We start from the raw sequence: 12,713 nt of genomic DNA on the forward strand, positions 1-12,713 counted from the left end.
TTTATCCTTCATGTTTTTTTTTCATAATAGGAAACTTAAAGGTAAACTATTCTCAAAGCTCGAAAGTATAAATTCAAGAAAGTTCAAAACCTAGGCCGTTTCATTACATGAGTACCGTGCCTTGACAAATTTATTGTTAACGTTACGCCTAGCTCGAGTTATCCCCAGATATAGCAGCTTAACATCGGCAATCCTTGCCAGCGGATAGATATGAACACCATTTCAAATCTCTAGAATCTTCATTGTCCACGGCCTGGACAGCAATAAAGCAGATAAAATGTTTTCCGGTAGTTTGGAAACCGTGTAAAATAAATCAAGGGATTCACGGCATGATTAATAAAGATGTTTCCATAAATTATTGATGTCAAAACATAGTGTGTCGAATAGTAAAAGTTAAAAACTAATATCGATGGCACAACACAAATGAAAGCAATGCACGAAATGAGAATGATCGTTTTTAAAAAGTATTTTTCTTTCAGGATCCTCTTCTTCTGTGCCAAACTTTTTCTTGAATTTTGTAGGGCAAAGTTCCTCCCTAGTTTCTTCATTTTGTAAAAACTAGAAGCGTACATGATTGAGGAGAGTAAAGTAAAAGTTGTGACAAAACAATATAAAATAATCTCATGTTTATCCTCTGAAAAAGAGCTGAAAAACAATTCTACTCCGCCGGGAATTGAGCTGACAATCCAAATCACCGCGACCCATATCACCATAGATCTTCCTTTATTCAGAATGCGATGTTTTAACGGATACGCTATCACGAAGAACCGGTCGACTGATATTGATGTTATCGATTATGTCGATGCAGTCCCGAACCAAAAGAGAAAGTATGTGTATATCAAACGCCAACCAGTCGCAATATCAGTCGGTAAAACGCTGGCATTAAAAAATGGAGTGAACAGGCAGGTTAGGAAATCACAAACTGAAAGATTCATTACCAGGTATGTCGATGAATTCCTGAAGCACTTTAAGGGATCTTTTATCAAAGCAACAAGAAGTAGTACGTTTGAAATTACTCCAAGAGTAGCGATTGTGGTAGGTGCCGAATTACTGCAGCCTAATTCGAATATTAATCTCGAATCGGTCACGTTTTGAGCCATTTTCCAAAAATCATTAAACAGCTTCTTTTCTATTTGCTTAGGTTGCAGTGGTCAGAGCGTTTGACCTTTTCAGCTGCTTTATAAACACAAAGACGCTTTACAGAGAAGGTTGCGCAATATATAGGGTATGATAACCGCGGCGAAATTGTCCGTACGTTTAACTCGTTCTTGATTAATTGCTGTATCCCGTAAATAGATACCTCAAACATGGGTTCGATTAAGGAAATAAAAAATATTCCTTTTCTAATGAACAGCAATAAAAATGTCAACGGTAAATTTTATTAAATATACCTTATAGTTATAATATTTCAACTCACCGACTATTTGTTACCTTTCATAACAGTCGTTGATTAAATACAACATTCCCTATGCGTATTAATTATTGATTTGTAATTAAACGTGTCCTGAAACAACTGTGTTTAATTTTAAATCATATTTTAGTGGTCGAAAACGATGTCAGATTTCTCTGCTTAAATGTAACATTAAAAATTGCATCATGAAGTGGCGCCCGTATCCAGCCGCATGATGCATCATTATGTGATGAGTCAACGGTTGAAGAGTTAAGAAATGTTACAAAAATTGCGCAAAATATGTTTTCCATTAAATATGGGATTTTCAAAGAAAGCTGTCATGCAGATTTTTTTTAAAATGTGTCAGTGCAATAAGAGAGTTTTCATTAAATGCAACGTAAATATTTTTGCTATATTGTCACACACTTTAAATTATAAGTTTTAAATTTTATTAAAAAAATTTTAATCTTTGCACCAAAATGATGCATTAATATTCTAACAGAATTAAGCAAACACTAGCAAATGAACAGAACTTTTGAAAATACATGGTCATAAGAATCGTAGCTATATTTATCGCCATCTTGTTGTATGAAGCACTTTGGCTGTTGAGAGACAATGCAAAAGATCGACAATTCCACGGAAGAATGGTCGCTAAATTCACAAAAATATAACTATAAACTTCATCTCTATATATGTCATTCTACAATGTCAATCAAACTTTAGCAAAATAGAAACGATTTTGATTGGTCGTTTAGCATGCCGCAAATGTTTCATGTGAACGCAGACTACACAATTAATCAACGCCATATAATCAACAAAGGCACAATGAACCGGCTGATATTTAATAATTTTTGCCGTTGATTTTATCCTGAGCAACAAAACACTCGCAACTAAGGCAGCCGATTAAACATATATGGCGAACATACTTTTTCATGCTTTTCAGTTGGGTAAATTTAAAATATTGCCTTCCTCGATTTCCGCGTTTGGTGTTATTTTCCATGTATTCCTTTTGATTGCTTTCATCAAAGACCCTTTGAAATGCTTCAAGAACTCCGGGACATATCTTGTCGAAAATTTGGCCGTCTCCGATTTCTTGACATGTTGCCTTGCACCGTTCCTGCATTATGTCACTAACAAACAGTTCTGGATGCATTTGCAATTCGTCTCACAAACCGCCACTAGTGCATCACTCCATACGATAGCGTCAATTTCACTTGATCGTTATTTGATTGTCGTGTATCCTTTAAAGCATCGCGTTTTCATGAGAAGAAAGGTTTTAGTCGCCTGGCTGGCAGGTATATGGCTTGTTAGTTGTGCATTTGCAGTGAAAATTTATTCTTCAAACGCAATTGATAATACCATAACAGCATTAGCACCTTTGACTGGGGTAGCGCCAATTTTATTTACAAGCGTGATGTATGCGTTGACATATTACGTGCTGAGAAAGCAATCGAGAAATTTGGCTCTGGAAAATATTTCTAATCGTCAGCACCAGACGAGAATCTTAAAAGAAAAACGATTTTTGCGGACAATCATTCTTATCGCGTGCATCGCAGTGGTTTGCATCGTGCCTTCTTCTATATATTTCGGTTATCGTATGTTTCATAAGTCGTTTAACAACCAGAATGACTTAGTGATGAGAGGAATATTTTTTGGAATATTTTACATTAACTATGCTATAAATCCCTTACTGTACGTGTTACGTTTGCCAAACTATCGAAAAACATTTTGTTTGCTGTACAGTTGGAAAGCTACGCAATAGGAAAAATACTTCTTGGTGTCAATCATGATCTATATGTGTATGTAAGTGCTCCAGATTGCTTCTAAATTCTAATCTCGAACTTACGTCACAAGATTATACAGACGTCTACTGAGCTCGCTATAGTTCAGGATGCATAAATGGTAAATAACTATATACATGTCATATTTGGATAAAATTGGATAAATAATTTTCTCAGTAGCTACAGAAAGAACATATATCTGCTGCAGCTTTACAGACAAAGAGATGCAATATGCTAACTTTTTGAACAGTATTAAATAAAAGTTTATTGAAAATCTGGGATAGACTGAATCGACTCTAATTTAATTACTTTTCATTATGTGCACCCTCGCTACGACAATTCATCGACGATGTGTTGTGAGGCAAATCTATGCCAAAATATAAAATAGTATCGTCATAGTGTCGTCTTACAACGTCGCCTCTCTGGCAGACAATTAGACACTGCATTGCTTCGTATTTTCAATATAGGTAAAATATATTTGGGTGCAATTTCACACATGTTAGTATTTTTCTATTAGATAAACGACCCTCTGAAATGGTTCATAAATTCATGAATATTTGTGACTTGTCAAGAATGTGACGGTTAGGAATTACTTAAAATCGTCTTAAATGTTTACCCTAAGGGTAAATTGCTGCATTGGAACTACCGCCATCTTGGTTGATTTTTCTAAACATGTGCACCAATAAATTTTTAATCCTTGCTGTATTTTAATACCCACCAAATAATACGACAGAGATGATAAGCAGTTTCAAGATAAACCAGGAAAAAGTAAATCAACGCAGTTTGTTCTCTTCTAAAATTAACCAAGATGGTGCCTATAATGACTGATTATGACGTCATATGCAAACCGAGAATACCAGTTCGTATATAGTGTTAATGCCTCAATCCCCATACTACAACACATTGGAGTAGAGGGACAACAAGAAAACGAGATAAAAAGTAACAGCGAAAATAAACTTCTCACTATCTGAGAGAAATAGTAACTTTCTCAATGCCAATGGTTTGTGAAAATTAAGAATTTTCCTTCTTATAGGGGAACACTTTTTCCCTCTGGGCTGGTAGGGACCTTTTGAATATGCCTCCGCATTATATATTTTTTGGCAATTGCGATCGAGTGCCGATGGGAATTATGAGCGGTAGTTGACTGATAGATATTTCATCACTGTAAATCTTACCTGAGTATTTTATAAATAAGTATCACAAACTTAAAGATCTGAATATAACTTATAAGAAGAACAACCAACTTTACCTTGAAATTTGTGGAATGTCCATCAACGGTCCCTGAAACAAAAAATATAAGGACTGAATATACCATGCATGTTAAGTTAAACTATAGTGGATGTAGCAATATTAAATATTGTTTAAGAAATTTTGCCCAGTAATAAATTACTGTAATTTTTATATTAAGACAGCTAAAACGGCCTCCTTCCTTTAGTGTACCCTATTAACACTCACGTCTATTAGTTCTATCCTCCTCGGATCTACATGGAGCGTCACTGTAAAAATGAAAATTGAGCCACATATTAAACGTTTCATATAATTCTTTAGAATTAGACCAAAGGTTGTGCGAGAAATTTACTAAAAATACCAAAAATACACGAGACAACAATGTGCAACCATGGGCGTCAATCGAACATTGAGGGGGGCATACTCATACATTCTGTTATGCTAGGCTGGTTTCTTTTGAAATTGAAATTGTATTCAAAAGAAATTAGCCAGTCATCGCAGAATATATTAATATTTATGGCCCCCTCAATTAACCGTGCGCCAATTCGTGCGACAAACACACGAGACATTACATTAGCTCTTTATTTCACTTATATTTTAATTCAAAGAGACTCGTGTGGTACAACTCAAGCAAACAGTGATTCGACAATTAGATAATCTCATAATATCAAGATGCAACAGATTTTAAAAATCGTTATTACATGATGTATTTCGGTCCTTCTTAACTGGAAAGTATTGGAGGCTCATCTTTCACGTTTTTTGAAGTGAAACAACAAGTTTAGAGTTTTATAGCACTTTTCAAGCGAAAAAAGCGATGTTTTTACGTTGTTATAACACAGTACATTTATATAGTTTCTGCTCTATCTAAGAGGTTGCAGCTAAGAAATGAAGCAGACTAGTTTCGTATGTAACAACACTTGGCCTTTTTATAATCTGAGTGTATTTTTTTTCATCTGAATGTTATATTTTGGTATAATTATTGGCGTCTGAAATCACTCCATTTGCGTGGGGACGGCAAAACGAAACACTCAGGCTATTTTATAAGTTTATGTTTATAGTATGTTTTATTTACTTTAGAATCACAATGTCAGTTTACAAATATTATATGTTTATGTGATTAGCAAATAGACCGGGGGGGGGGTATCTCCACTGTGTATATATTTCCTGGATTTGCCTTTGGTTTTTTATATGAATTCAATATACTTTCTGTCCTCCCTCCTCACATTTATTTGTGTAATTATATCGACAAGACCATGTTTGTTTCATTGAATATTTTTGGTGATTTCAATTATCAAATCATATTTTTCTGAGTGTATTTGGTAATTTACACTTATGGTTACATTATGGTGTGTAAAAATCACTTATCGAGGCCATCGCTTCAGCTGAGAAAAATAAGAAAGGTAAGCGGAAGATTCGTCCTAAAGAAAAGAAAGAAAAGAAAGCAAAGAAACCAATGAAGGCCAAGAGTACACCTACTTCCACTTGTCAGAAGATGGCCAATGTCCAATGTATGATGGTATTGGTCCCACTCATTGCCAGGAGAAGACTGGATTCAGTGTACAGAGTGCAATAAATGGCTACACGAAGAATGTTGCTCTCTTGTCAGACCAACGAAGGCAACGTGTGACCTGTGCATGTAATTTTCACTTGATTTTTAAATTTTTTATGAACCTTTTAAGTGTTTTAAAATTAGCATTATTGAAGTAGATCATAACTTTATAGATATAATTTTAGTTTATTATACTGTGCCATATTCCCCCCAAACCACCGGGGCAAGAGCCTGTAGTTTTTATGTATAAATACCAGAATACTTAACCAATATTAAATATTTTGCCTCGTTTAGTAGAATTAAGTTTATTTGAAATGTTAAACGTAAAAAAACATCTACATGTGTTTGCGGCGTTTTTATGGACGTTTAAAGTCTTAAGTGTCACGTTTTGCCCCATATTACCTAAATGAAATTAAATAATAATATGTAAAGTAAAAAACACGCCAAAAGATTATAAATAACAACTTATAGTACTGAAATTAAAAAGACACAATCTTCACCTTTTTTCTTTCGTGCCTCCAAAGTTATCATGACTTACAGATGAGCAGTATGTGTTACCCTGAATACTCATATTCCAATCACCCTTGCAAAATACCGACGCAGGCCCGACTATGTATGGTTCGTTGGGTGCATTTGGCAGATCACGGATCCTGTCATTGTACGAATGAGCGGTCTCTGAGTATTTCCTAAAGAACAAAACAGTTGAGCTACATAAACTGATGCATTCATAAAAAATACTGTTGATGCCGTAATTTAGGTGTGTCGATGCCTAGACAATCCAGCAGACAGAATATTAAAAGTTTATCATGTCTTCTGGTTTGTGTATGGTCGATGTTTATACAACTACGTGAGTAGTTGTCGTCTTCACAATCAACATGCTTTCTATAATATTACAGTATCGGCAGAAACCTAACGTTAATGAACAGTCGTTTAGGTATATACTGATTTTGCTATTACTGTAAGGTGATAATACAAACCCTCGTTTTTCACATCCAAGAGCAAAATGGGTTGATCTCATATCTTCCGTTTGATCTTTTAAATGTTGCCTGCTCTTGCCAAGTGCTTTGAAGCAACTCTATGGTATAAAAATATGAAAGCAATTAATTTTTCACCACATGATTAAAATACCATTTCACATAAGACTACTTTTTCTACTCGATTGAGAACTATTAGGCCCTTTAACAAAATTACATTTTAGGCCCCAATAGGCTAAGGTTCAGCGGTTGTACGCCATAAAACAAAACCGCGAAATGGTCGCAACAGGATTTTGAAACCGACTTTTGAAAAGGCTGATTTCGTTACTTGCAATCAGTGATTAAAATGTAGCCCCAAGCACTCTCTATTCGTCGAAATAGCAATCGTAGATATCTGGTAATCATATCGGGTAAATTGGTCGGAACATGACATCCATGACTGATGATACTTGGACGTAAAATTGTGTAAAAGGAAAAAAAATATTTACCTTAGGAGTTTGGTAACTGGAGCTATACACAGAACTGCGATTGGTGTCAACTTGGCCTTGAACACACGACGGAGAGAAGTCCTGGAAATAAAGTTATTAATTAAATAAACTGGGAAGAAAAGCAGTCAAATGCACTGTCGGATGAATAAACAAAGGGCCAGAGTTTACCAGAATGGTGCTTTATTTGCCCTCGGTGAATAAAGTATTTTGACTTTTCACTTTGAAAAACGGAACTCACACAAATAATTGTCTACTCGGGTTCCGTTTTTTAAGGACACGCTCCTTGTATAGCGATCTGACTTGTCTCCCTTGTGAAAATCGATGCATATACAGTATACGTTATTTGCCGGCATGCAAATATGGTGAACTGATATTCTAGACACTTTACGTTGAGAAACATGCGAATTAGAAACGTTTATTTGAAATTCTGTTGGTGAACTATAAATCTATTCTTCGCGATCCCTTCGTGGCATTCCTTGCGTTTCCTTTTTTTACGTATAATGAAAGATATTTGACTTACAGGAATATTCGTACCGCGTAAATCATACACAATACGTTTCACCGGATGCAAAAGATTTTCAGTGAACTCAAACGCTTTCGTTGATATCAAAGGATATTTCTCGTCCGTGCCAAACTTAAAGTTCGCCTTTCGCTAAAAGGATGGGAGATTAAAAAGTTGACTATATTAACTTGATAGCAAAGTAAAAAAATGTTTAATTCAGCAAGGGACGGTGGTATTAAAGCTGACTATAGTTAAATCCACCAGATATATAATGCTTTTTTCATTGGCTTAAAAATTTCCCACGTTGTTTGGTATAACAGCATGCATAGATTAAAAACGTTAATATTCTTGAATGGACCATTCCCTTATTAAACTAAATTTACAACTAGCAATTTTCGTCCGTACAGATGGAAAGAACATCCCGAAATTAGTAAGAATTAAAATAGTGATAATAACTGCATGTTTACGAATCATCGGTTAGTCGTGCCCCTTTATATAAGGTCCTGTTATTGTACGTTCATACACTGTTAATTTTGCGGTGTCATATTGACACCAAAAAAGGTGTCAAATAAAAAGGTACAGAATAACACCATATCGGGTGCTAAATTGACACCGCGAAATAAGGTGTCAAATTAGCACGATCTTTGGTGCTAGTTTGACGCCTACTTTTGGTGTTAATCTAACACCTGAAGTTTGTGTGGATTAGTTTTTGCACTTTTAGCGCTAGCAATGGAGCGACTAAATAGCATAAGCTATAATCATACGAAGTAGACCAAATGCGATTAAAAAATATTTATTTCTTCATATGCTGTGACTGGAAAATCTACGTAGCTACAAGAATTTTTAAAATGTTTACGGTACTTAACGTCCTTCAAAAGTTTTTGTCCTAAGGCTTCCCGACGAGAGCAGTTTCCAAGAATGCACACACATTTGCCACACCAGCAATGTACTCCATGTTTAGTATATAAAATGAAGTTGAGTCTGTTCTTTGATAAGTTAACATTTGCCCCTCCACGCAATCATCAAAGTTTGAACATCTGAAAGGTCTTCTGAACGAATTAGCCTTGGGTCCTGATCTATGGAATCAACAACGTATAATAAATAACAAATATTTTTAAAGAGGACTTTAAAAGTGTCTAAAAAACAAAATCAGCCCACAGAGTTTTGTCAACTTAGGGTTAGGGGTAGGGTATTATGTCGAACAAAGAAATTTGACAGTCAATTATCTGTTTGGATTGTTTGTTAACAAGAATTATGGCAAAGTGTTGAAATAGAGCACTTGACATCAATCCAACAGGTACCTTCTATCAACATGAATGCTGTAAACTAAAAGCAAACTTACCTCTGTAATAAGCTGAAGTGCAGGATATTCTTCAAAATTGTTTCTACCCTTGGCCTTGTTATGGTCCATGAACCCTGTATCAGAATGAATGTTTAACAAGTCAGATCCATTTAATAAAGGGTATATACGTATAATAGAGGTGTTATACTGTATTTTTTGATAGCATGCCTACAACCAGATTCAATTTCCTACTCCCAACTATTCAACTATACTCTAGTTCAGGAACATTTTAAAATCAGGATTAGGATTTTCAGGAATATTTTCAAAATACAAACCACACAAAATACAAAATCTAAGATGGTCGACAGAAACCAAGTTTGGCAAACACAGATAATCATAAAGATTACAACAACAAGGTTATCACTTACTGTTCCACAACCACAATTGAGTCAGCAAGGAAGGGATATTTCTAAATTTCATAGATGAAATATTTTATTTTTCTTCCATGGTTGGATACATTAATTGTATACACTTTCATTGTTGACAGTAAATATCCCTTCATACCCTTGTCATATCATTAGAATTACAGTTTCCCCTTAATCTGCCACATTTGAGGCCTTCATTCAATCTTGGTGAAAACTTAAAATAGACAAGAATTATAATTAATCATAGGTATTGTAGATTTATTTATAGTTGATAAATGTATCAGTCCACAATTCAACCTCACTATAGAACACAATCAATGGCTGGGCAATTGAATGACTGACAGTATTTGTTAGAATACAAGTTGAATTCAAATTTTTCAGCAGGCTATTAGATAGTACTTTCAGGTAACCTGTAGGAGATTTTATGTCTCAATAATGTTATCAAAAGACATATTATATAGGCACATATATTCCATGAAACAAAAAACATTCTCTAACATCAAATGTATCAAATAGGACACAAATTGTCAACTGCTAATATAGGATAAAATATCGTTAAACATCAAATCATCAATATAAGAGCCTAGCGCAGATGCTTCATAAAATCACGGTAAAATAAACATGAATAGATACCTATTATTGCAATGATATTTTCTTTGACCCAGATTGCTAAAGAGATCATCGCAGTATTATAAGTAGAATTCATTTGGCTTCTCTATAATAATAAATAACACACATTTGTTTGTTTGGCGATTTGGCCGTTTGAGCGAACGTGGACCTCCGTACTCGATCAAATTCAATTCAATTCAACTTACCAAGATATTTCTGAGATAATATCATAGCCAATTGTCTTAATATTTCCTTATGTGAGTCCGTTGCTGTTCAGCATATTTAGAAGTACCAAAATAGTTAAGAAATACGCTCAAAACGTCTTTAACACGGCAGTATGAAATACGATTCAAAAGAGTTTTCAAACGACGCGCTCAAAATTTGGCAATTTGCATACAGGCGCTGATCACGTGTTATATTTTGTTCCTTATATGGACATACATATCAGGCGATTGCGAAATAAATACTTTGTAGCAATCAATACATAAGCAGTCCGAAAATATAGCACGGAATAACACAGTTTGATGAAATGAAAAGGACAATGCATCACTATCGATGTACCATTTGTCTAGTATTCGTCTCTATTGGTTTTTTCGTATCATGTACTATCATAGGAACAAGCCGAATTTCCATGTCGTCAGATCACTCAGATGAATAGTTGTGCGAAAACGCACAGGAGTCACAGGAATTTCCTGTTCTAAAACATTGATTCGAAAATACAGATTTATTTTCCAATAACTTAAATAACCGCTCTTTCCCTATCCATTCTGTCTGAAGATGACTTTGTAATAAAGTCGAAAATTCTCTACCGCCATTTAGTGTTATTTTGACACCCCATACTTTAACCCTCAATCTGGCGTTATTTTAGCACTTTCCGTCTGCGAAATAGGTGCTATTTCAGCACCTTGCAAAGGTGCTGAAATTATAAGGTGTCATATTGGCACTTTTAGCGTAATGTCCGATTTGGTGGTGTTAAATTAGCACCGAAATTGGTGTCAAAATAGCACTTTCTATTTAACACCACTGCAATGTGTTGATTTGGCACCTACGCTGGTGCTATTTTAGCACCTCAAAATTAACAGTGTACTAAATTACTCACCTCCAGTGGTGAGGAAGCATTGATATAAGGTGGAACAAATGAGCTTCAACACAGTTCAACTCAGGCTCAAGAGGGCGTTTTCAAAACCTAAAAGCTCACCTGTATTTCTGTGCTTAACTTTGCAGTCTCTCTGTCCAGTTCAACTGACTGAAAATACAAACAGCCAATATAAATTCTCAGACGTGGACCTTTTTATCAAAGCAAAAGCGGTATATAATTACTCCAGCGTCAGCGACAGAGTTGGTTTTGGTTTTTTTTTGGGGGGGGGGGTTATTTTAATAATATCGCTGCTATTTCGCCGTTTAACAAGATGTGGTCGTGTATGGGCGCGTTTACACGTCGCAGTTTGCACAGGATTGAAGATTTAATGTAAGCGCGAATTGAAAATGAACGTATTTTGCGGCTTATTTACATTTTTGACAAATTGAACTTCTAGATCTATTAAAGTACGTTGTGCTTCTGAATGTCGCGATCAAACAACATTTAGGTTCGCAAGGCATCTAAATTAGAATGAAGTGCATTGTTTATGTTCAGAAACTTTATATAGAACGGCACATGGTCGGCACGCCAGAGTTAACGCCAGAACAGGCGTCTTGTTGTGATATAAAATAAAAACGAAACTTTTCCTTACTTCCGCTGTAATATTGCTAAATACATTTCAGCCCATGAATTACGGAAATACGCCCAAATGAGCGTATATGCGGTTTTCATTTTATCATTTGTTACATTTCATCTGGAACGGTTCAAATTATACATTAAAATGTTGCACCTGCGACGTGCACTGATAATATTCCGCCGCCATCATTCATATAGAATCGAATCGCTGAAAGCCAAAGCTTGTCCATTAAGACAGCTTTGTTGTTGTTCATCCCATATTATCGTGTTAGTCGTATCGTGTAAGGTTTTTATCTTAGAGAATAGCCCAATCATATTATCATTTCTCGCGGTCTGCAGAGCTCGAGGTTATTTCAAATTAGTCTTACATTGAGTCCTACAAAACCAACTCCATTGACAACAAAACGTCATCTACCTTTTTGCTGAAACATGTTAAATTTGTTGTTTCCATTTGCCTTTCTTTATCCAAGATGTTTTGCGGAAAGACCGATGTCGTCATCATAAACTGTTTAAATCGATTTGCTGCAGTCTCTCGGTGTGGACCGTACAAAAATCTACGTCTTTCGCTTTCGAAAGACATTTTTACGAGGAAAAAATCTTTCTTAACTTCTCTCGTGCTTTTTCATATGAAAATAATTGATGCTGCTAAGCAACGACTCCGTAATTAAAGAATATGCTCGCGCTTGCTTTATTGCGTCAGAGAATGAGGAACATTTTGAGGAACTGATCAGAACAAATCCTTCAACTTAGAAAGCGAACTGCATGATCAACA

General features: G+C 35.3%; 1 long non-coding RNA gene across 2 annotated transcripts; it reads right to left on the reverse strand.

The window, feature by feature from the left end:
* Positions 1-9,287: 9,287 nt before the first annotated feature.
* LOC114532936 lies at positions 9,288-10,823 on the reverse strand. 2 transcript variants are annotated; one of them, XR_003688001.1, is made up of 5 exons: positions 10,434-10,470; positions 10,252-10,333; positions 9,758-9,832; positions 9,622-9,662; positions 9,288-9,327 (listed from the first exon to the last, which is right to left on the reverse strand). It is a non-coding gene; the product is annotated as an uncharacterized LOC114532936 (long non-coding RNA). The 2 variants fall into 2 exon arrangements; XR_003688000.1 differs by having other exon boundaries at positions 10,252-10,823.
* Positions 10,824-12,713: the final 1,890 nt, after the last annotated feature.

This window comes from Dendronephthya gigantea, unplaced genomic scaffold (assembly GCF_004324835.1).
Source record: "Dendronephthya gigantea isolate DGI-Jeju-01 unplaced genomic scaffold, DenGig_1.0 000082F, whole genome shotgun sequence".
In the NCBI taxonomy this organism is placed as follows: Eukaryota; Metazoa; Cnidaria; class Anthozoa; order Malacalcyonacea; family Nephtheidae; genus Dendronephthya; species Dendronephthya gigantea.